At 38.3% G+C, this 26283-nt stretch overlaps 1 protein-coding gene across 10 annotated transcripts in view; it reads left to right on the top strand.

Annotated features, from left to right (window-relative positions):
• The window catches only part of LOC134211202 (collectin-10-like), a 206892-nt gene that overhangs the window by 110282 nt on the left and 70327 nt on the right, over positions 1-26283 (top strand). For 9 of the 10 annotated variants that reach the window (XR_009978969.1, XR_009978973.1, XR_009978970.1 and 6 more), the window contains 2 exons: positions 16723-18424; positions 18484-18587. The exons of the other annotated variant lie outside the window; for it this stretch is intronic. The gene's annotated coding sequence lies outside the window, so the exon portion shown is untranslated. Of the gene's footprint in view, positions 1-16722; positions 18425-18483; positions 18588-26283 lie in introns of those variants that run through there. 10 annotated transcript variants of the gene reach the window in all.

The following is a 26283-nucleotide window of genomic DNA, read 5'->3' as shown; positions in this document are numbered from 1 at the left end:
CGCTTGATGTGTCCTGTCAGTCATTCCTCGAGGTGTAGTGATTCGATGACGATAACGACAAGGTGGAACCTAGAACGAGTCATGTGGGCGTTGAGTGGAATGTGACTTCTGCCAGCGAAAGGTGTCTTTACTGACCTTTGCCAGGGTTACTGTGTATAAAAATATGTGAATTGATGGCAACGATCGTTTCACATTACTTTTTACATTTTAGTGGAACCGCGTATAAAATTTTAACATCAAAAATAATGTTCGCAATATGAGCGATGATTTTATTTCACATTTGAAGAGATGCCTGAGTGATTGATAATTCTCTCAACAATACCGATTCACTACTGTTCTGGAAAAGTATTGTGTCCTGTGAATCAAAGTTTCAAGAACCCACGACTAAGTTCTGTTTTATAATATAGATAATAATGGCAAAGATCCGAAACATTTGTCTGCAACAAAAAAGGAAACATTTTTGTGACGAGCTTTTCATCCTGTTATTGTACATTGTTTCGTTAGGAATTTTCGGTTCTATGCTATCGTAGCTCCTGCTTTTGTGTAAATATTTAGGAATCTTATCTAGATTTCCAACAAAAATACCAATGTATTCCTGAAAATATATGAGCTTAAAAATCAAATTTGTGACATATTGTGTTCGTGTTCTGATAAACACTTGAAGCGCTTGTTAATAACAAACTCAATAGACGACACAAGTTATATTTTTAGGCACTGCTCGAATGTTGACTCCCTGATGTTGCCTGGAAGTATTTACTCACTCACTCACTCATTCATGAGTCCTGAGCAAAGTCAGCAAATCGAGAATCAGTTGTGAGGCCACCAGGCACGAAATATTAAACGTAGACGTAAGTCTCTCCAGTTTACAACAACACCGATATCACGCTGGAGCTGAATATTCGAAATTTGGTACGTTGACGAATCTGATTGGATCTTCATATGCTACGTTAACTCGCATAAAAGCTCTTACCTTCTTGATCCGAGTTCCTATGTCGGTCTTGGTTCCTTCATCGGACGCAAACTGGTTGCCAAGTTATTGAAAGTTTTCCACCAGTCAAATCGGTCAACGTTTGGTTGATGCTAAACTCGTTGGAAATTAATATGGAAAAAATGTATGGAGAAATATCAAAAAATAGTGATTTGAAGTTAGATGGCACCATTTTTGATGAAGAACTATGATACCCATTCAGTTAATGTAGATTTGAATACAGAATGTTATGCTGAAAGCCGTGAAAAGATTCGAGTTGGAGTTTGACCCATCAAAAAATTTGGAAAAGTGTTTTTGAGCCACCTTAATGTATAGGACAATGTTTTAGAAATAGAATAGTTTTATTTTATATTTTATTTGAAAAACTTTAAGGGGTGCCTTTGGTCCATTTTCCTCTATTTATGTACGTAAATGTCAATCGCTAGGAGGAACGGCGCCAGTAGCCAACAACACCACCCACTTCATTAACGCATAAAATTGAATGAAGTGTTCTACACCAAATAATTTAGTCATAGCAGGAAGCAGGCGTAGATGATGCATAAATGCAAATATTTTCATCGCTTTATTATCATTCTCGGTCATCTACCGAGTCCTTATGCAAAGCAGTTCCTACTTTGTACCGTTAAATGTGCAAAAATGATCAACAAAGAATAAAAAACGATCTACAAATAATATCTGATTGATTCGTGAAAAATTACTATAAATCCATAGAATAGCTCGGGAAACCACATAAAAAAAATTCAAGATCTATAATTAAGCTAAAATTTAAAAACTAATAGGAAAAATATGTTCCGTTAGACATGATCAAGAAAAGCAATAACATTCCACTTGTCATAAGACGAGTTTGTACAATCCCATTAAATTCCACCACTTAATTGTACCTTGATAAATACGTCGAAATACGTATCTGTCAAGGTACAATTAAGTGGTGGAATTAAATGGGATTGTACAAACTCGCCTTATGACAAGTGAAGACATTCCACTAAAAAGCAATAACATTCCAGCTATTTTCCCATGAACGTATAATAAATGATCCATAAAAAATTATCAATAAAAAACTAAACGTAAAATTTCAAATTTGCACATTTTTTATCGTGAGGATGATCCAGAATATCAATCTTCTTCTTCTTCTTCTTCTTCTTCTTCTTACTGGCATTACATCCCCACTCTGGGACAGAGCCGCCTCGCAGCTTAGTGTTCATTAAGCGTTTCCACAGTTATTACCTGCGAGGTTTCTAAGCCAGGTTACCATTTTTGCATTCGTTTATCATGAGACTAACATGATGATACTTTTATGCACAGGGAAGTCGAGACAATTTCCAATCCGAAAATTGTCTAGACCGGCATCGGGAATCGCACCCAGCCACCCTCAGCATGGTCTTGCTTTGTTGCCGCGCGTCTTACCGCACGGCTAAGGAGGGCCCCACAAACTCTAAGTACAAACTCTTCACGTGATTTACCTTCGCAATCACAGCTCACGATTCACTCAGAATATCAATCATATCCATAGTTTTTGGAAGAAGGACAAAATAGTACTTTGTGCAACTAGTTGCAAAAAGATGATTTTTTCAGCACGAGTTGTACGTTTATACTACGAGTGCTGAGAAATCGAGTTTTGCAACGAGTTGCACACGCTATTTTTTGCAATGACGATAAATGGGTTTAAATATGATAACTCTATACCAAAATTGTACAATCGAATTTACTCCACATGATCATTCATACCAATAAATTGTGTTGCTGCAGAGAACAAACAGAGTCCATGTTATCGTGCCACATTGCATAGCTCGATAAGCCATAAAGCGATAGATAGACTTGTCTTTGAAAAAAAATTATGTTATGTCCATCAAACTATTTCATTTATTAAGAGACGCAGAGAATACACAATTAGAACACTCACGTAAGCTAATTCAGCAAAATGAAGTCATGGAACTACAGCCCTAATATGGTTTTTTTTCATTATAGCACGATAACTGCAAGTCATTCAACTGCAATTCTTTTTAACTGCCATTCGATATTTGCAGTTATCGGACCGCTAAACTTTAAACTGATGACAAACTCAATGACAGATGTATTGCGCTGCACATTTAGATGCACATTTATTGCATCTGACATCGATTGACAACCGTTTGACGTCTAGAATGCGTTGCAGTTATCGAACGGCTCCTGTATTATGGATCATTACCATGTTAAAAATTGCGCAAATTTGAAGTTTTATGAATCAAAATATAGTTTTTTTTACCACTTTCAAAGATTTATGGATTTTTTGTCAAACAGTTATAAGAAAATAACGGGAATGGTATTGTTTTTCTTGACCTTGTCTAAAAGAACATATTTTCCCATTCATTGTCGAATTTTTTTTAATAATTTTATCGTGATTTTTTATTAGCTATAAGTTCATAACGTTAATTTTCGCCTAGTTATGGGTCTTAAAATGTATTCTTTATGGGGGGTTTCCGCACTATTCTATGTATTTATTGTAGTGTTTTACGAAACAATCAGGTGTTATTTAAATATATGAAAAAGTAGCAACCCTATAAGCGAGGACCGGAGGAATGAAGAACTGTCGAAATGGCAACGTATGCAAATGCATGAAATCGTGCAGTGGCGCCGGGAGTGGGTGGGACAAGCAGGACATGTCCTACGCATAAATTTTCCTGGGTGGGGCAGCCAAAGCATTGTCCTACCCATGATTACGGGAAGAACATATGAAGTCATTGGCTGGCACGAATTTGTGCAAAAGATGATTTTAAATTTGAAACAATAATCAAAAACAATTAATTTCTGTGATCCACGACATCTCCTGAAAGCTTGTACAGATATTTGATAATCGTTAGAATACCCATATATGTCATGCTTCTCGGAAATCCTTGAAAAAGTCTTGGAAATGCAATATTCGGTATGTCTTAGTGCTTTCTGTGTTTCACGTTCTACCAAAACGATTGCTACTGTTATAGATTCCATACTAACAGTTCCAAACCTCCCTTTGCACCTATGAGAGCAGTGGAGAACTTATTATTTTAATGAAAGAGGACGCAAATTGTTGAAGTTTGATACCCATATTTCTATGGTTTGTGACATTTTGAAAATATTCAATTTAGAAGCCTCCGGAGGTTTCCTCAAAAATTTGGAACTAATCCTAACATAACTAACCAATATACCCAGAATCATGATTTGAATTGTTAAATATCTTGGCTGTGCATATGCACAGCATATGTTTCGAAATGGTCAAATTGATATGAAATTTACGAAAAAGAATCCACGTGTCTTGGAGGTACTCGAACCCTCAACCTCCTACGGGTTCCGAGGGTTCGAGTCCCTCCAAGACACGTGGATTCTTTTTTGCAAATTTCATATCAATTTGTCCATTTCAAAACATATGCTGTGCATATGCACAGCCAAGATATTTAACAAAAAAATGGTTTTCATACGGCCGATTTGCCGAATAATATGCAATTAATTGTTTTCATGCTTTGAAGCCAAGATTAACTTTGTTCCTACAAATAGAGCCGATTCCCAAAGGGTAACTTCAAAGATACACGTTGTAGGCTTTTTGTAGATCAAGTGCCACCATGATTTTTGATTGTGATAATCCCTATGTACAATTTAAAAAGGAACTAAAAAAGTGATATTTTGTTGGACTTATATCTCCAAAAAATGCAGTTGTGGTTAAATTTATTGCAAATCAAGCCAATACGACAAAAATGACGAAATGGCTGCAATTTGATATTTTGTTTTCTCTTTCACGCAGGCCAATACGGGTTAAGTATATGTGTCCAATTACCCATCCAGCATTTACAAGGACGTGGTCAGATCAGATCTCGACTGTTGGAGTGTGCCTTGCTTTCATCTAAGAGATAGCGAATAGTCCAAAATCAATATTCTTGGTAACGGATGGATCTGATGCTACTCTCATTGTAACACCTACGAATTTATGCGAATCGCTTATTGCCAATGCTAATACCAGAACTGTTGCCCAAATCGGCATTTTTTTGTCCTACCCACGACTCAGAACGTGGATGCGCCTCTGACTGCTCCTAAACTTCATCTCATAGCTCCTTTGTTCATTCCACCGAAAACGAAGCAATAAAAAAGAATTAGATTTGTCTTTTTTGTGATTTTTTACGCATCAAGCACGCAGTTATCACGCATGTTTGCAAAAAGAAGCCACGGGTGCTTTATTTTTTTGCTTCGTGACGAGATGAATATATGTTCAGTGAGATGGAAAAAGGAATAGTTCCCCTATATGTTTTGCAGGTTTTTATTACTTCTAAGGTCTCTACACAATTAATTTATTTCGCCGAGGCCGGCAAAAAATCCGTAATTAATCGACACTTCCTGTCGCTAAGAAAATTACGCTATCACGGAAAATATGCGTGAACGTGAATTCCGTTGAAAACCCGCTATTAATCATTAGTGAAAATAGATAAATTTTCATAACGCAAAAGAAACAGAATTCTGGAATGAATATGCAGCAAAACACATTTGATGATGTAAACAACAGCTCACTCGATGTTAGATTTCGCATAGCGTGGGGGAAAACCAATTTCGGAGGTCAATTCTTGGGGGTTAGGTACCACATGATTAAATCTTTTTTTTTTTGTAGATGGACAGGCACAAACAAATCGAGTAGCCACTGAAAATTAGTGCTCCATTCCATATCACGTCTCAAACTGGTTTCATATGGTCGGGGTTCAGCCAAACCGCACCAAGCGGCTTTTCGACTGACTTGTGATATTTTGATCGTACAAGGACAACGGAAATAGTTTCATATCAATTTAGGCGTACATTTGCAGTTATGGCGTTAAGGGATATCCGATATGATTTGCGATCAATTAAATCTGCTAAACGAAAGTTTTAGCAGAAAAATCGGTAATTTTTCGTTGGCGCTTGGTGCGATTTGGCTGAACCCCGACCATATGAAAGTGGAATCCCCCAGCACAATCGTCTGCTCCGCCATCTGTGTAAACTAATATTTTCCGTATCGAGAGCTTTTTAGGTTCTAAGGACTAAAATAAAAATAATGTAATGTAATTAATAGCAGTTTTTAGTGATGTTTTAAGCATGTACTAATATAACGATTGTTTTAATACATTTACGAATACTTACATTAAAATATTTAAAATATTTCTTTCTATATTCTTTTCAGACACGTGTGATATCGAATAGTTAATTTTATTACCAAGTATTTGTAATCAATGTAAAATGCCGATTCTCGTCAATTAAGTTTAAATTTTCAACGAGCTTTCAGTAAAGATAAGCTTTGCCGACCATGTTCGTTATTTCATTTTACCAAAATAAAATTAGGTGTTTAAGTGTGTAACGTCTATGGGATAACTCTTTAATTAACGAGTGTAATATTTGCACTGTAGTGGGGTATTGATGTGTTTTTAATAGCACAGAAAAGAAAATTTTGTATTGTTTTGAGTTGTACAGATATTCTAGATCGCTCTCGAAATTATGTGAGATTCTAAACGTTAACAGTACCTACCTTTATCTTCCGATGGATTTTTGAGATTCGAATACCAATTGACTCGGAAACTCACCAGTAAATTGTCAATTTCAATGAAACACCACTCTCTTTTGTAAAAACGGTAAACAATACAAATTTTCACAAATACCACGACAATTCATGATAATATATGCGCATTTTGACATGGGAGTATAAATTTATGCGCAAAATAAGAGGATACTGCCATACTTGTCAAACTCCATATGAAAAATACCGTTGTTGCCTCTCTGGGATGATGATAAACGAAATACATAACGCTGCCATTTTTGTGAATCGAGAGCAAAACGTACAAATCGAGAGATTCGATTTGAGATGCGCAATAGCCAATAGCCAGTCTGGGCTCAACCTACATTTGTATAAAATGGTGGTCCTGAGAAGAACCGATTAATTTCCAATAATGCACCTTCCGAATCAATAACAGCAATTACTCAATAGTTAGGATTTGCAAGAAAAATGTGGCTTAAGTGTGCTGCTTCCACTGATAATTGCCAATCGATAAAACTTCAGATGCAACCATTGCAGAAATGTACTACACTAAATACTCCAACAAATTAATCGCTTGAACGCTTCAAAAATCAATTTGCATTGATGACATCAGTAGCAGTCAAGTGAAAGATTCTGATTGGGGTATGAATGTCAACAGTTCTAATCAAATCAATGAACTTATATTACCAGAACTTCAAGTTGGGAAAATATCAATTCAAAAACCGTCTATTATCTGATGTTTATAATTAATCCAATATCAATAGTCACCAATGGCAAATAAATTGAGTAAATTCTATGTAGGGTCAAAAACGGCATTGGCATGGTGCGACTAGTTTTAGCAAACCTAACAAAATATGCGTAATGCAGCATATAGATCAAAATTTAAAATCAAAAAATTAAACCAAACACAGAATTTAGAGTCTAGGCTTCCATTTGAGTAAGTTGTTTGTGTGAAAGTAGAATTTTTTTTTGTTTGTTTTTTTCTCTTTATTGTGTATGTCGCGACAAATTTTCAAAATAAACCATTTAGTGCTCTTGATTATCACTTAATTATTACCAGAAAAAAAAAACAAATATATCCAATACTAGCGAAAGAAACCCAGCTTTGCCCGGGTGTTGCATATGTCACAATGAACTATTTGCAGCACCGCACTCTAGATCAATTTCCATGCGTTTATTTTGTTTTCCCCAACAGCGGACCCAAAATTGTATTCTAATGATTTTTAACATTTCCCCGTTAAATTCATCAAGTTTTTGTATATACAAACCTTGCGGATCTCAAAACAAATCGATTATGGGAAAAATCTTGCAAATCGGTCGACCCGAATTTGAAAATTTGAGAGAATGGAATCTTTTTTTTTTAAGCTTTATTAGAATGATTTTTAAGTTTTAACAAAGTTCATCACTTAATAGAAAATGGAATCGCAAAACTATATAAAAATGAATTTCTGTCTGTCTGACTCTTATAGCCTCGGAAACTATTGAACCTAGCTGTTTAAAAATTTGTATGCGGGGGAGACCCCTTCCCGCTCTGGGAAAATACACACGGCAAGCACAGGTTTTTTATACATGAAGAAAATCTTGCGGTGGACCCGAAGACCCGTGATATACAGTATTTTGATGTCCGTGTTAGGAATGAACGGGATTGGTTATATATGATTTTTTTATTGGCTTTAACAAGAATTGAAAATTACAATAATGAATATTTAATTTAATAATATTAAGTTTCACTTGGTAGGTACGTGTTGTATGTGCTCTGAGTGGTCGCAATTTGCACACTAGGCCATTGTATGTAGAATCAATACCACCACATTCACGCTGCATGTTGACGGTTCTATCGTCACCAATTAGCTTGATGTGGAAAGCCTCTGCTATCAGTCTGCTCTCCTGGTTTTCGATCCTCTCCAGAATTTCGGTTTAGTTGAAATTGTTGAAGTTGAAATTATGTCCTTCTTCCAGAAAATGTTGTGTAAGACCCGTTTTTGCCTCCTTTTTCTTTATGTTGTTCTGGTGTTCGTTGAGTCTTGTGTCCAGCATTCTGCCCGTCTGTCCCACATATATTTTCCCATAATCGGTACCGCACGGAATGCCATACACAACATTTTTGGTTTTTTTCTTTGGTGATAGGGTCAGCCCGGTGGCATCCCTATCTCACACAATAGGTTTGTTTTGCAGCCAACATTACGCGACCGTATCCCACTGACAGTTCTGTATCCTAATGAGAATCAAATGTGATGCTTGTAAACAAAACACATACTATCATGAATTTTACACTGAGATGTTGGCTGCAAAAACATGGCGGTGTGCCACCCACCTGGATAGGGTCCTTCTGACGGGTAAATACGGTGTCTTTAAAATCGTGCAATTAAACTCACCGATGCTGATGAAAGACACAACACAATCACCATTGTAAAGCACATTCTGTTAATTAATCATTAACCAATATGGTTTATTAACCAATTGCTCAAACAACAAACACATCAACATTACAACTCCCTACAAGCAATCGATAACACGAGTAAGGAACAAAATGTCAACACCATACATACCACGCTAGAGTAAAAAACTCGCAAAAATACTGAACAAACAGAACATAACACTAGCACACAAACCACGAAACAAAATCAAAGACACCGTATTTACCCGTCTGAAGGACCCAAAGTAAAAACCAAAAACGTGTTATTTGTCTTTTCGACCTTTTGTCTTTCAACCTTTCGTCATAGATTCCATTTTGAGACCTGTTTCATTGGCACGTCAAAAAGTTGGTTTAGATTTTTTAAATGGCGAAAAATAAACAATGGCAGGGATTGCTTGTAGTAGCTGCAATCTTCCGGGAATGACAGTCAGAAGGTGCGTTTAGGGCAGTAGTTTGTTGAAAACAAAATTAATCAGGACATTCGATCATTTCCAATCTAAATTACAGATTCGTTTTCAACTTACGCCGCATTTCAACTTGCCCCGGTGTACCTTAGCACTGATAATCATTGCTGGCGATGTAGAAATTCCGTTTAGTGAAGGAACACCGTCAAAAGGAATAAGCGCGAAGAGCTCTAGCACGCACTCTTTTTGGTTCCGTAAAAAAGCATTAGTTCTCGATGGTTTTCTCGGAGGCTTTCGTTTCAGTACAACGACTAAAACGCAGTCATGTAGCAGACAGTTGAAGTGGTCTACGGCTGATTTGATGTCCAGGCTGTCTGACACAACACGGCTTTTTTAAAGGTCGCTCGACCTCAACAAATCTCCTTCAATTCGTAGATTTTTCATTGAATGCAATGGATAACGGCAACCATGTAGAAGCTCTATATACGGACTTTAGCAAGGCATTCGATCGCATTGATATACCGATGCTGCTTTTTAAACTACACAAAATTGGAATTGAACCACGACTCCTGAAATGGCTTGAATCATACCTAACTGACCGTCAACAAATTATCAAATTTAATGGACACAAATCAAAACCAATTCAAGTCACTTCGGGAGTCCCTCAAGGCTCTCATTTGGGCCCTCTTCTTTTTATCTTGTACGTAAACGACATTTCCTTCATTCTGAAAAACATTAAAGTGTTAATTTATGCCGATGATATGAAGCTCTTTATGGAAATAAGAAATGAAGTCGACATCAATGTATTCCGCAATGAAATAGACAAATTCTACATATGGTGCAAGAAAAGCCTATTAGAACTGAATGTAAAGAAATGCAACTTAATATCATTTAGCAGAAAAAGAACAATACCAAACATTTCAATCGCATTAGGAAATCAGAATGTGGAAAAATGTGAAAGAGTAAGGGACTTAGGAGTAATCTTAGACTCTAAACTTTCTTTCGTAGACCACTACAATACAATCATTCACAGGGCTAATAACATGCTAGGGTTCATAAAGCGTTTCTGCTAAAACTTTCATGACCCATATACAATTAAAACACTTTATGTAGCTTATGTTAGATCAATAATGGAATATTGCAGTATTGTATGGTCTCCTTTCTCAATCACGCACGAAGAGAGATTAGAATCTGTACAAAAGCAATTTTTACTATTTGCTCTTCGTAAATTGGGCTGGACATCATTTCCACTCCCATCATACAAAGCACGCTGCATGCTTATTGACATACAGACTTTGAAAGAGCGGCGTGAAATAGCAATGGTTTCCTTCGTAAATGATATCGTTTCGCAACGTGTTGATTCACCTGAAATCTTATCAAAATTAAACTTTTATATTCCTTCAAGGCAACTTCGTAATCGCACCTTATTTATAACAAACTATCATCGAACAAATTATGCCAAATTTGGACCTTTGAATCGAATAATGAACATTTACAATCAACACTGCGAAGCTATCGACTTTACAATGTCTCGGCAGAATCTTAAAACATATTTTAATAGAATTCGAAATCGCAACACATAAGACAAAAGATATAACATTTTTATCTGTACTATTTAATCTCTAGTTAATTTGTTATTATAAATATATGGTAAATACTTCACAATTTATGTATATTAGCATTAAGAAATGAAAAATTATGTATATTTATATGTACTAGTCTACGACGGTTGACGAAATTAATAAATAAATAAATAAATAAATAAAAAAAAAACATTCCAGTCATTAGGAGACAAGCGTCGGTGCTGTTGAAAATCGGTTTTGCAAAAATTGAGTCGATCGTCACTCATAGGTCCATCGGAACGTGGATTAAATCCGTTGTCAATTGATATATTTAACGCAGGACGATAGTTGTCAAGTGGCACAACGGTGTTCGGAGCCTCAACGACATTGCATTCATGCAGTGAATAATCATTGAACAACACCAAGTCACTCATGATTGATTGCAAGTTGGAAATACGGTTGATTTGGCTGAGCCCAGAAAAAGCAATCCGTTCGACTAGTTGGCGGTTAGGAAACGTATATCCGTAATGAGAGAGATGCCAGACACGTGTGAAGTCTCCAAGCAGAAGAACTACATCCGATGATAAGGCCAAAGCGGAGGCAAATTCTGTAGCACAAAGGTGAAGTTGTGATTGAATGTATTTGCCTATTCGCCTACATGACTCAAAGTTGATGTCAAGGCCGCAAACTCAATTTTTGTGTTAAGTCAGTTTCAATTATTTGGAATGCTGACCCGAAACGGTGTTTTTTTTAGAATCTGCATCCAGCCACCGCTGGGCTACCGGCGAACGGGGTTGGCTGCCGCTGACCCGCAAAAACCACCCTGTTCACAGACCCTGAGTCTCCACGGAACAGTCTTGCAGTATAACTTCTGGGAGGGGTCCGTGCGACTACGCACGCCCACATACTAGCTACAAACTAGCTTCAAATCTCAACAATAGTTACCCATTAGTTCCTCTACCTCTTGACTAGCTACCCGCTAGTACCTCGCCCTCCTGACTAGCTACCCACTAGTCGGCGCTATCCGACTGCTGCTCGGCGCGCCAGTTGCGCTGCAAGATGCTGGCAATCTGAGTGGTAGCGGCCGAGACCGCGTTCCACTTTTCAACCTCTTGACACATCCTCTGGATAAGATTATCCGGGGTAGTGTCCCTCCCGCACACCTCAAACATTCCGCTCCTCACATCGACGAAACGAGGATATACGAATAGTACGTGCTCGGCAGTTTCATCGACCCCTGGGCAGACGGGAGAGTCCGTATCCCCAAACCTGTGTAGGTGTGTCAGATGGAAGTGAACCCAAGCAACACCTCTTGTTCCTCAGTGAGTAACAACAACTGTGGTGTGACTTACTAAAGGTCTGACTTATGCACAACGCGGCGTATTTGGAACTCCTTTGTGACACAAAAAGCGCAAGAGGTGGAGCCTATTTGCAACATCTTGCGGCTACAATGAAAATAAAAACACAAAAACCAACCGGGAATCGAACCATGGACCTTGAGATCTGCAACCTTCTACTATAACCATCACACCAACAATTCTATTTGGAGATTCTGCTACAAGTGCAGTACATAAACAACAAAGTCATTTGTAACTTCATTGTACCTTATACGGAACATGCAGGGGACTGTCAAAAATAAAATACTCTCAGCTGAGCACAAAGTGTTTTGCAACATATCAGAAACATTGTCGTAATAGCAATGAACCGAAGTGTTATTAATTCTGCAACTTATCTGTTTTGTTTCTGATATGAAACACATCGAATTTTAAACCACCCAAGAAGTCAGATGGGTAGAATATTGCGACGCCACTTAAACGGAAATGATACATTGTGATTTTCTGAAACTGGGAAGTGGCTTGATTGTGACTCGATGTATTGCCAGTGTCTTCAATGCAATTTATTAGGAACAAACACCTATTTGAAAGATGTTGCGCGTGCTGCTTGGGAACTTCCCCATGCTCCTATTTACCCATCTTGATATGCTTGGTATCAGCCGATGGGTTCACTTACCCTTAGAAGATTTATCCCAGACCCGTTGCCACTTGATAGTCAAGGTGACTCTAATGGCTTTACGGGCTCCTCTGGTTCCGCGCATTTCGAAACTCTCATCTTCCCGAATGACTAGCCCAATGGATAACATACACGCGATCACACAAGCTGCATCCCGTGATACCGTGCGGTAGGTACTTATCACTCTGAGACACACTAGCCTGTGTATACTCTCCAGCTTCTGAAGGGAATTTTCGACGTTAAGCGCCGAGGCACAAGCTGGGCCGCCGTATCTAAGGATAAATACGGCAATTCCAGCTAATAACCTGCGTCTGCTGGAGTGCACCCCCGAGCTATTGGACAACATCCTGGATAATGCCGCAATAGCTGTCGAAGCTCTCCTGCAGGCGTAGTCGACGTGACTGCCGAAGTTCAGTCTATCGTGGATCAACACTCCGAGGAGCTTCACATCCCGCTTGGAAATGATCTCACAGTCGCCCACGCGAACCACTGCCTCCTGTACCGACTTACGGTTGTTAACAACAATCAACTCCGTTTTATGATGAGCTAGCTCCAGTTGCCTTGAGCTCATCCATTCCTCTACTATAGCGATCGCGTGGGTCGCCGTCAGTTCCACCTTAACAATCGACAATCCGTAAACCTTCAGCGTTATGTCGTCAGCGAAGGCAACGATCTTAACACCTGGGGAGAACATCAGTCTTAAAACACTGTCGTACATAGTGTTCCATAGCACCGGGCACAGGATAGATCCCTGAGGGACTCCTGCGATGATAGAAGCACTACCCTCCCCTTCATCGGTCTCGTATAAGAGTACGCGATTCTGAAAATAGCTTTCCAAAATGTTGTACAGTCCCACCGGAATGCCCAACCGGAGCGGAGTAACGAGAGCGCGACGACATCCCAGCTTGCGCTGTTGAATGCATTCTTGACGTCGAGCATCACAATCGCACAGAATCCAATTCCCCTCCGCTTGCGTTGTATCGCTACTTCCGTAGTTTTCACAACCGAGTTGATAGCATCCACCGTGGACCTACCCTTACGAAACCCAAACTGATTGCTTGACAGGCCGTTCGTACCTTCGGTGTACGGGGTCAGCCTGTTGAGGATGCTCATCTTAAGCAACTTCCCCGTGGTGTCCAGTAGGCAGATTGGTCTGTACGCCAATGAGTCACCTGGTGGTTTCCCGGGCTTCGGCAACAGCACCAGCTTCTGCTTTTTCCACCTATCGGGGAAACTGCGCTCGTCGAGGCAACTCTGTCCTGAACATGTCAGGGTTAGCCATGATCGCTGCCTTCAGAGCGAGGTTTGGCACTCCGTCGGGCCCCGAAGCTTTGTTCATGTCAAGGGTTCAGGCCACCGCAAGTAACTCTTCGTTTGTCACCGCTGCCACTTCAGCCGCACTCGCGTTCTGCGGTGCTGGAGGTGACCAAGGACTTGTGCCATGGGACGTGAATAGAACCTCTATAATGCGATCCGACGACCGTTCGGGAGGCACCAGCCCCCCTCTGGTCTTCGCCATTATTATCCTGTAGGCATCGCCCCAAGGATTAGCATTGGCGTTCAGGCATAGGTCTTCAAAACACTTTCTTTTACCCAAAACGGTGTAGAGTCAGACGAGCGTGCGACACTTTAATAGAATTTTGCATCAATAGGGTAACGGTATCAATAGTGGTGGTATTAGTAGATCCACAAAAAAATGTCAAAATTGATAATTATGGGAAATTTACAGCTTTAATATCTCAGCCAATAAATAAACTAATAAATTTGGTAACAAAAATAAGATTGATATCATTTAACATCAACAAATGCCAAATATTGTTTGCACCATTAATGGGTACACTGTTCCTTTAGTGGCGGTAAAAATTAATTTTGGCGGTAAAAACTTTTAGTGGCGGTACAAAGTTGGACCAGCTACTTTTTAACTTTTTTACAAATTTATACCAGTTAAGCTATACACATATACCTATTTTTTTTAGATAAATCTTCCTAATTTTTTCTCCCAATTTGGCGAAAGGCTTTGGTTGCCAATAATAGGTGTGTTCCCCTAAATAATAATACACCCACAATCAATTGGTTCTGTTAGAATAATCTAACATAAGGCCTGTCCACGTTAAATTTCGGACACTGAGATAATGTCCAAATAATTTTTAGCCACTTTATCAATTGGGACGATAATGAAAATATGCTGATTGTATCACATAAAGCGGAGAGATTCAGCTGTATGAAAATTGATCTTCTCAGTGGTTTGTGGAAATTTAAAAAAAATCGCATTGGAAGATGGGTGTCCGAAATTTAACGTGGACAGGCTTTAGTATGTAAACCTTTGGATGTTGTTGTATTCCATTCCAACTCTGATGTGATGAAAAGTATTATGCAGCATCTACAATGTGCTCCCTTTAATTTTGTTTGCGTGGCGAATGAATTAAATCCAACGATGGGCTTACTATAGCTATTATTATTCCTATAGTTGACCGAAAAAATAGACTTCTGATGGCGTTGTAGTTACCAGCAACGAATGATGTCCCGTTATGATAATGTCGATGCTGGTGCAGAGAATTGTATCACCATCGACAGTCTATGTTCGCTTCGTCTACTGTTCGGCGCCAATTAAACATTAATCCAAAAACATGGTCGACACTTCCCGGTGTGAAACAATTTCGAAACCTCCGCTTAAATAATGAAACAGCATTAAGTTAATTTTGCATCACTTATTATCCTGATAAATGGGGCCGTGACAAACTCCATTGCATTTCATATTAATGAATTCTGGATTCACAGTTTTCGACATGCTGCGAATGAACTTGGTCTGTGCATGAAGCTGACATATTATGCTACCTATATTTAATATGTTTTCCTCGTCATTTTGTACTACGAGGGATCACGATTAGTAACTCATCGCAATACGGCACTAAGATGTACTGTATCACGCGAAGTGCCTTTTATAGGCAGTTTGAATTAATTAATTTCTCGGTCTATCAGTTTTCATAATCCCATAAACACCCCCGATTTTGTAATTTTTTCGTAGAATTTCAACACAAACTCTATAATCGAAGGCTATTAAATCAAAAGAAATAGAACTGCGTTAGAAGGATCTTCATGTTCCAAAAAACAAATCAAGATAAGCATCAACTTCTTCAGTCAACGAAAATACAATGGCATAAATGGATCGCTCGGAATATTTAAACAGATACACGCTCTAACGCTACATCACATATTATGAAAAAAAAACGAAATAGAAATACCCAACAGAGACAACATTACGTTATTTCGCCAACATTGCAATGTTGGTATGGAACTGTACTGAATCATTTCTGACTTCATTATTGACTCGCTTTTGGATGTACTACAATGTGAACTAAATGGAGATTTATGTGCTCTCAACCTTTCGACAAGTTGAGTAGATTAGATACCAACAGCAAAGTACCCATAAGTCAACACAAAATTACTTCACCTTCAATCCATAACGATGATGTCGGACTCATTAATCATTGTATGACCTTCTGCCGAAAGATTAAGATATGAATATAATGAACGTTTTAGGAGAAGGACTTCGCCACTGTATTATAGTGTATAAACTGATTTGCATAATGAAGATGGTACACACTTAACACACTACCACACCAAACAGCCAGTAACATAAATCCATTTTGTACAGATCTGCATGATTTATTGTCCTGTTAGCATTACCCTGTATAAAGTATAGTAACTAAATCTACTCGTGAAACACCCACTGACCCACTTTTGCTTTAACACAAAATACTCCTTTTCCCTTCTTCCTATCTGGTGGTCATCTCCAGCCTAATTCTGTTCTTTTTCTCTGTCCGTTGTCTTTTTCTTTCTTCTAGAGGACTATGGGTCTGTGCTCGGTATGTCGGCTCTAGATAACGATTTCGATGATCCGGAGGTGAGCGTTATGAGCGAGATTACTAACGAGCTTCGATTGCTGGCAGAGGCCAACAAGAAGAGCAGTAAAAATCCGTTGGTCAATGAAATACGACCCACCAAGACAAGGCAGAAGCGACAGGCCATTAATAGCCGTACCAATAGACGAAGAACTGCTCAACGGGAACAGACGATTACAAATCGGATCGATTCCCGATATTACTACTCCGATGATTATGTCGATTACACCACCACGCCAAGAGCGGCAAAAAATTTGCGAGACAATTACGCTGACTACAGGCTGCAATCCAAAAGTAAAAGCTCAATTAACGAGGTCAAACCAAGTCGCCCGAGAACCGTTGGTAGTCAAAGCACTTTGACCAGAAATACTGCTCGATCAAGGAATCGTAATACTTTAAAATCACTTGCATATAAGCCAAATTACAGCGCCAATACCAGAAGACCGACGTTTACCTTATCGGCTTATGGAGGAAATAACAAAGCTCCAACGCGTGGAAACACCAGGCGCGGAGGAAGCAGCCGAGTATATAAAGATGAAGATTACAGAGCGAATCGATTCGGACACACTACTACCTCTGATTGGCGCAAGAAAACCGTAAGTTTAGGAACAACCAGTCTTCAGCCAAGTACTCCAGCGTTGACAGTTACTTTCTATCTTCCTACGGACACAACTGTCTCTTTGGTTACAAATTCCAAAACAGAAATCAGTCTAATCAAAACGACCACTACAAGTATAGAAGAGATTTGCACGTCATGCTTTTCGCTTACCCAAGGTCCTAATGGTGTACCAGTTCACGTCTTGAACAAAGAAATAACTTCCTTCAATCGCGATGGTCAATTTGAGATTACCAAGTTTATTCTGAGTTCAACTCCGACTACAACTGTATCAGTTTCGCAAAATACTTTCCGGGGTCGTCAAACAGCCTATTCGGCTACCATATCCACCACTATCTACGAAGCAAGTCCATTCATTCAGACCAAGAGCAACAGTAACTCCAACAGCGCAATCCTTTCCAATGCTCCATTAGCCAACATACTTCTGTCACAGCTTCTGCTAGGAAACCTTGGTGGTGTAGGAGAACCCAATCTGGCTCCACGACCAACCGAGTTCATCCCAGACCCGAACCGATACCAACTTGTTGTTACTACAGCAACCGAGTACAAAACTCACGTCAAAGAAGTTGTAACCACAATCACCGCAACGAAATCTATCGTCCTTCCAATCACATTCCAAGGCCGTGAAATCCTGACAACCGTTTTCGACACCAACGTAGCGCCAACGGTTGTGACGTCGTTCATCACAGAAACTCTAACCATCCCGACCACCTCGACGATTCGCATTCAACCTTCATCGGATGACCTGTCCAACAAGCTGAGTCTTCTGCTACCACTGCTAGAGGAACGCGAACGCCGGAATCAGCTATTGTCGGCAGCTGCTGAGCCCGTTCTACCGATTGTCTCGACGCCACCTCCGACGACGATACTACCTAGCAGTGTGTCAAAAGTCTACGTCTCCGGGCAGCATCCGGGAGAGTTCAGCGTGTCATTCACAACCATTCTCAACACGTAATACTGAGCGAGCAGCTATCGACCTCGAACGCAGGGGTCACGTTAGATTACGTCTAGCCAGAGTCAATTTTTAGGGTACTTACTGAACTCAAATAAATCACTCCTCAAACTGTTTTAATTTTCATCAATTTCAGAGTTAGTAGCAATTAGGATTATAATGTGTTCGCTGAACTGCCAATTTCAACTTTAGTCAAAACTATTAGGACGCGTGCTAACCACACACACACTCACAGAAGAAGCACTACGGAGTACGAAAGAAGTATGTAGTAGGAAACCTAGGAAATACTCGACACACACGATGGATGCTAATATGCAATTACAGTTGATTCTTCTCATCGATACACCGATGCAGATTAGAAATGTTTTGTATTATTGACACTTTTTTGTAATACATTATTTTTATACGAATAAAACGAAACGATCTAATAAAATGTCAAATGAATGTTATCTAAAAAATGAAATCTTGTTCCACGTTGAGGGTAAGTATGTATCGTTCCAAGTGATGGTGAGTAAATTGAGGTGAAATTAGAATAAAGAATATGCATAACATGCTTAACTTACTAATTAAATTGCATTTCCCTGATGTTGCAAGTCTACTGGTTTTATTATTTGTATGAATTCCACTGGTCCATTTGTGCACTATCGCTTTTCATTGAGATACTTTCTGCTTACTCTTGCTGTATCTGTATATCTTTGGGAATATTGTATCTTTTTGGGAATACTAATCGTTTGATACGTCTTACGAACTGAAATCTTAAGGTGATTATACAATCAAGCCATGTGGTGAATTTTAAATTCACCACACAGTTTTCTACTCCTATTATCAAAAGTTCAAATCTAGCGTAATCATGTTCTTACAATGCTGAAATTCAAGTCGAATGTTCAGCACAAGTGAGCAAACGATCTAAGGATGTTTCATCCCCATGGGCGTTGTGGTTCTCTCAATTCATGTTCTTTAAAAATCACTAGAAAAAGCACGTGGTTTCCAAGATGGCCGATTTGTGGCTTTGTTGTATAACCACCTTAATGGATACAAAGACAATTAACAGATTCATCACTCATTATGTATAAGCAATCATCAAAATAATGACTGTTAAAAAGATTAACCACGCTTCTTGCCCAGAGCAAGCTACTAAAATGCATAACAATAACAATCATAGTATGGCCAATATTATGTACACATCACCATTGTACAATGAATATAGTATAAACTTTACCAAATTTCCTATTCTAACAGATTGATAACTTGTACAATAATCCTAATAGCGCGCAGAAATCTCATAGATGTAAGCAGTGTTGGTAAAAACTCAAATTCTCAAATCTCATCCACGATTCAAATCAAGCGCGAGGCAAACATCACCCGACTCATGGCCCAGAGAATCGTCCATTATTAGACTCGCGATTTGCATCATAACTTTGGAATAACTTTCTTTGCTGGAAACAATGGATAACAAATTTATACGTAAACATAAAATACGCTTCGATTGAGTATTGACATTTTTTAGAGCGAAATAATTTTTCGGCGAATGAGCGAAACGGTGCGATTCTGGATGAAAAACTCGTGCGCGATGCTCTCCATGTAGAATCGTAAGCGAGTCAGCTCGTGCATGAGGCTTCGGTGAGTGAGATTTGAGCATGATTCTACCAACACTGGATGTAAGGCTTACAAACTTGATATTTCATTCTGCAACTAGGCAACATAGCGTTCAGCAGTATGATTGCGCGGTAGTTGCTACAATCCAGCTTGTTGCTCTTTTTGTATATGGAACACATAACATCTTCCATCCACTCATGCGGCAGTACTTCATCCTCCCAAACCTTGGTAATTACCCAGTGCAGTGCTCTAGCCAGTGCCTCACCATCGTGTTTAAACAGCTTTCCTGGTAGTTTGTCAACCCCAGAGGCTTTGTTGTTTCTCAATCAGCCAAACTCCTCCTGGATTTCCTGAAGACCCGGAGCCGGAAAACGTATGTCCTACGCGCGTGCTCCCGAGTTCATTACTATACCGACATCGCTGTCTGCCACATAGCCATTCAGGTGCTCCTCTTTTGGATCACCGCACGCTCGTTCGTAAGCAGGTTCCCGTTTAAGTCCTTACACATATCGGGCTGTGGTACGTGGCCCTTGCGTGAACGGTTCAACTTGTCATAGAACTTTCGTGCGATATTATGCAACGTACACACCAGTCAAGCAGTTTGACGAACATTGACTCCGCCCCCAAGAAAACGCTTCGGTTGCTGCTTTGTTTGAACGTGTGTGAAGTTGTTCGAACAATTATTTGACAGTTGGCGGCTCGGTTGGAAAAAATTAAAACGGTTTGGTTTTGGTTTGAGTTGTTGGGGGCGGAGTCAAGGTTCGCCGATCATATTTGAGCATTTGTAGTGAAGTTGAACAAACCCCCATATATTTGTTGATGGTTGGTGCTCAAGTTGGCGCTTCGGTCGTTCGTGTGTGATATTGTTGGTCGAATAAATTGATTGTTCGTGTCGTGAAACTTGATGGATGTTTGAATAAACGAGAGGTGGAGTCAATGTTGGTCAAACTGCTTGACCGTGTGTACGTTCCATTAGCGTGGTACAGTTGCTCCGTCTCATCACGATCTCGATCTTCCATTTTACCGCATGGCTGTGGAGGGCCCCCTCGATCTTCTTGCTGGCGCTTTTTCCTCCGATAAATCGAGTTTAGTCTGTTCCGCGCCCATTTGTATCGTGCCTCGTTCGCTCTCGTGTGGTGTTTCATTAGATTTGAAAGAACCTGAATATATTTAGCTCATAATAAAGCGATCAATTTCCCTCGATATTGGGATCAAGTCTCTCGCAAGTTTTGAAAAAGCCAAATCGATACTTGGATAACTTGGAAAAAGCCTGAAAAATCGATACTTGAATAACTGTCATGAAAAAATAATTATAAAAAAAATATCATAAAAGCGGAGCTAAGCAAGAAATCAGCCAATTTTTTTTATTGTTTTGTTAGATCCATTCAATATGAATCAATCCAAGTTTTGTCACATGCGGAATCGAAGGAATTAAAATCCACAATAATTTCTTGTGGATACTAATGCTAGAACAGAGAATCTCCAAAGATGAGCAAACCTAGGGTTGAAAGTCTCTTTAATAAAAACAATCAATCAATTAATTTAAGAAATTCTTACATAACTTTTGATAGAACAGAAAAAGCAGAAACATAATTTCTTCTTGAAGTCACTTAGGCTTAGATTTTTCTCTCAATTCCTCAAGACAGGAATAATCTCGAATAATCTTCTAAAAATATCTCTAGAATCTCTTAGAATTGCTTCAGAATTTTATTGATGATGTTCTTTAACTTTCTAAGACCCAAATTTTTGTTTTCACTGAAACACTTTCTTAAATCGAGCTTTCCTAGTGCGTTAAAATTTTGAATTTTAGAGTGTTGTTTTTTAATATTGTTTATTCATGCCGATTTTTGACCACATTTCAAGTTTGAAAGTTTTCACCCAATATTGCGATATTCGAATTTTTAAAGTTATGGTACTTATTCTTTATATTCTATAAAAAAGTTAGTGAAACACTGTGGATAAGAAAAAAATCAAATTAATTAAAATTTTCTCAATTACCAAACAATCTTTCAAAACTCCAGATATTTTTTTTTAACAAAAAGAGTTCGAAAGCTATTCAAGTTTACCCACAGTCTTCTCATGAATCCTTCTAATTCTTCTTGGATTTATCGGTTTTCATGGAAAAAATCATCTTAAATTATTTATCAAATTTTTTAACTTTTTGATGATATTCAACAATAAGTTCCATGAGAATGCATTGCTCTTCGAGTTGCTCGAAAAAATTCCTCATCAATTTCTAGCAACTGGTTCAGGGCAAGGATAAAGATCTTTCAATTTATGGTGTGATTCACTTGTGTATAAGTAGTGGATTGGGCGTTCAAAAATTGACGACAAACAGCTCAAAGGAAGATGTTAGAGCAATTTATAATTCACCTAATCGAATCATAAAACATCGACATTATTTACAAATAATACTTAGCTTGGAAAATGATGAAAACTTCAATTTCGGTTATCTTGAAAAATTTTGTTTTTGTTTTTAATGAATCTACAGACGCAATGAGATGTTCGTACAAAATACATTTGACCTTACAGATCAGGAGGACTATTCGTACGTACTTCCTTTGTAGCTATCACTATTATTTTGATCAGTAAAAAAAGCGTAGCTTTTTTTGAGTGACTCACACTATTGCCAACCATATTATTTTCAAATTATAGTTATTTTAAATTTTACTAGAAAAAAATAGTTCATAACTTTGGTAATAAATGTTTCTGATTTGACCGATAGTTGATTTTCCCGATTGGTTTCATGATTTCCCGCATTTTCCCCGGTTATTTCCCGTTCGGGTCTGTCGTATCCCAACGAAGTCCGCCGATGCGAGCGTTGCAAAAGTCGTCAATAAACTGAAAGTATGGTTTTCTCAAACAAAATCAACACTCGAAACCACACGTCATCACCCATAGCAACCCTCGTTGCCATACAAAACTGCAGCAAGGTGATTGTGTATCATAACAATTTCGAACCGTACAAGATTGTAGGGCACATTGCACTATGGGGGATCCCCATACAAGCGAGCGGTCAAAAATAAAATTGGACTTTTAAAGTGATTTTCCACTTAGTTTTAGCTGTGTATGGTCGAAATAGTATGAATATATAATTTCTAACACCCCCTCTTTAGGGATCGTCTATGAATTACGTTTTCATAAATTCGATTAACGTGACAAAACAAACCAATTTGGGAAGTTTAATTTTATATGTTTTCTTAAGGAGGAGGAAGGGGTTGTATGAAAACTAAATACAGCAATTTATGGACATCATGGACCCCTCCCCATCCTCATTTGTGAACTGTCGTCCATATATTTTTGTATATTTTTGCGGAAAGTTATCATTTTTGTGGGAAGAAAGTAACAAAACGCCTCCTCCTACCCATAAATCTAATAACTTTTCTTAATAGGTCATTGCTCTAAATCTGAAGTTGACTGCGAGAGAACCGAATTAATGTTAAATGACATTAATTTCATGACATTCCGTGACATTTTTTTGTTCTCACCCTCATGCCTCACAATTTGTATTTAGAATAATCTGTTTGACACTAGGAGTACTGGGATCTGAAGGAACCTAAAGCATTAAATGTTAATCAAAAAATCAGAATTGGAAATAACTTTTGAAAAAGGGTATTAGCAAATTAGAAATCGCAATCCCATGACATTTTTACGTGTACAAGTTATTCAAAAAAATGAGAATAATACATTCTCAAAAATGTGAACATTTATTGTGGAATGTAAGAATGCTCCATTGTTCCGAAAAGCAAATTTCTTTCAATTTGAATAACAACACTATTTAAATTATTTTTGATTTGTTTTCATGATTTCTACAAGTTATATACAGCATCATTCTTTTTCTGTGTCAAGGTTTAAGTCTCTAATGATATTTTCTTCAATTCCATCAACGATGGAAGATGACATGAATTCATCTCAAGTATCAGAGGATAAAGAACTTTTGAAAATCTTAAAATATTACAAAATTACGCATGGCAATAGAATATAAATATCTAAGTGAATTTTTTTTCCAACGTCTCCTCGTCATCCAAATCGAACTTAAAATAGATCTGATTCATGTAAGGTATCAGTATCAGTATCAGTATACTGATAGTCTTCCCTCCCTCTTCATACGGGAGCTTGGCAGAAGGAAAGTCGTGTGATTTATCCCATCACAAAAATTGCCCTCCGCTCGCTTTCGAAACACATTTCTATAAAACATTCTTCATGCCTGCCGTATCCTAACGGAACTATCAAATATATACTTTCGTCTCTAATTCTATCATAAACATGCACGTCCAAGTTTGGAAAATGATATTAGCATTTCCATATCATAATAAAGTCAAAGTTATTACCAATAAATGTATTTTGACCATACCCTTTGAGCCCATAGTTCAGTCTGGCCCATTTTAAATAGTAAAGGATGGGACTAGATTTCCCATCGAATGAAACTTGTTGCGAGAAAATCGGACACAAATAAGTGTCTAAATGGCGATTGCGTTTTTTTGCGCACATACCTACAGACGCGCATGCACACACATACAGACATCACCTCAATTCTTCGAGCTGAGTTAGTTGATATATACCATTAGGGATCTCCGGGCCTTCTATCAAACATTCGTTTTTGGAATTAGCATTAACCTTGCAGTACGAGAGAGGCAAAACACGGTAAAAAAAACAAATGAAAAAAATTCAGAGTGACTTAACTCTGTTAATTGCAAATACTGGCAAGAAATTCTTTCGGGACATTTTAGTCGAAGCTTCGTCCTTGATGTGTATCATAAAAGAACCCGGGGATTTCTGAGGAAAAAAAAGTTCTTCACTATCAAAGTTGAAAATAGCCTCGTTTTTGGAAAAAAATATTGTTTCCGCATTTTTTTCAATTTTTTTTTCACAGTGTAACCATTAGTTTTTGCTCACCATTTTAAAGCTTATACAATTACCTTTGTAATGATGTATTAACATTAAAGAAAAATAATTAAAAAAATATTTCAATAAATAGTTGAAAATAAAATATTTTTTCAGAAAATTTGCTAACTTTTTTACCTTTTTCTGACTTTGACACCTTATATCTTTGGAACTAGTGCACCTAGAGACTTCAAATTCAGAATTCCTCTTAATTAGAGTATTGACAATGGAGAGAAAATATTTTAAAATAATTCGGAAGACATGACATTTTCGATTAATGACCGCCCGAAATCCTATAGTGCATTGGGGACTTACAATTCATGTAGGATTGGTGTAGGATTATTGTTGATATATTTATATCTAAAGTGATGAAATCTTTTGGAATTGGATAATAGCTACTGAATACTACAGGGTCCGATTCCCGGTTTTTTCTCAACTGGATGGACACCCTGAAGGAGCCACTAGTCAGCATGGCGATGTGGACTGTATCTCTGTCCTTCGACTGAAGGGCCTCCGAGCAGGGACGGGAATGGTTGACATTTTTTTTTACCATTCATTCTTCCATGCAATAACAGAAAAACAAAACCACAGCAGCCGAGCAGCCACACCAAGCAGACGACAGTCAGCTCATAGTTTTTATTATTTTCTCTCCCCACAATTAATGTTTCCGTACAATAATTTCGCAACGTATAACCGTTTTTGGTGGGAAATATTCATTTCGTTACTCCTTGCTCATTTTAGCGGTAAGAACGAATAAATAAGTACCTACGGAGGGTAGCACACCTTCTAGGCTTTGCACCATATGTAATTAAACTCGATTCTGTGCTGTTTGCTCATGCTCATGCAAGTGCTGACCGCACGCCGGCACAAGTCTAACGTGCCAGCAATCAAACAAAAATATCATAATGTCACGTACATTTTTTTGGAAAACTATTTCGGCTTGTTTGGTGCAATAAATTTGACTGGATAAAATGTAAATATTCGCATAATCAGAGTGTTTTAATGTACATTTCCCATTACTGCCTCCGAGTCCGTTCGAAAGCGACTGAAGGAGAAAATTATTTAACTCTGTTTGTTTCGGCTTAGTCCAATTAACAAGAAAACGATTTTTTTTAAATAACGATGAATTTCACGTGATGATATGAAAAGGCAGTTCATCCCATAGCTACTATTTCCATCCCATTAAAAACAAAGCAATGAAAAGGAATTCGGTTTGTTTCTTATTTTTGGGATTTATTTCACCAGTGAGCCCAGACCAGACGAGATTGAAGCTGTATTTCTTTGTTTTGCGATGAGATGAATATATTTCAGTGAGATGGAAAACAGAACAGTTCCCCTACGTGTTCTTTTCTGAGATAGCTTGTTATTAGTAGGGGGACTGAAACACCCGCGATGTACTCGAAGTTAGTAAAATGGGCATGGAATCTTGGGTGATATCATTTAGGATTTTGACGAT

Source organism: Armigeres subalbatus, chromosome 2 (genome assembly GCF_024139115.2).
Source record: "Armigeres subalbatus isolate Guangzhou_Male chromosome 2, GZ_Asu_2, whole genome shotgun sequence".
Taxonomy (NCBI): Eukaryota; Metazoa; Arthropoda; class Insecta; order Diptera; family Culicidae; genus Armigeres; species Armigeres subalbatus.
The sequence above is the reverse complement of the archived record's forward strand: the minus strand, read 5'-3'. Positions and strand labels throughout refer to the sequence as shown.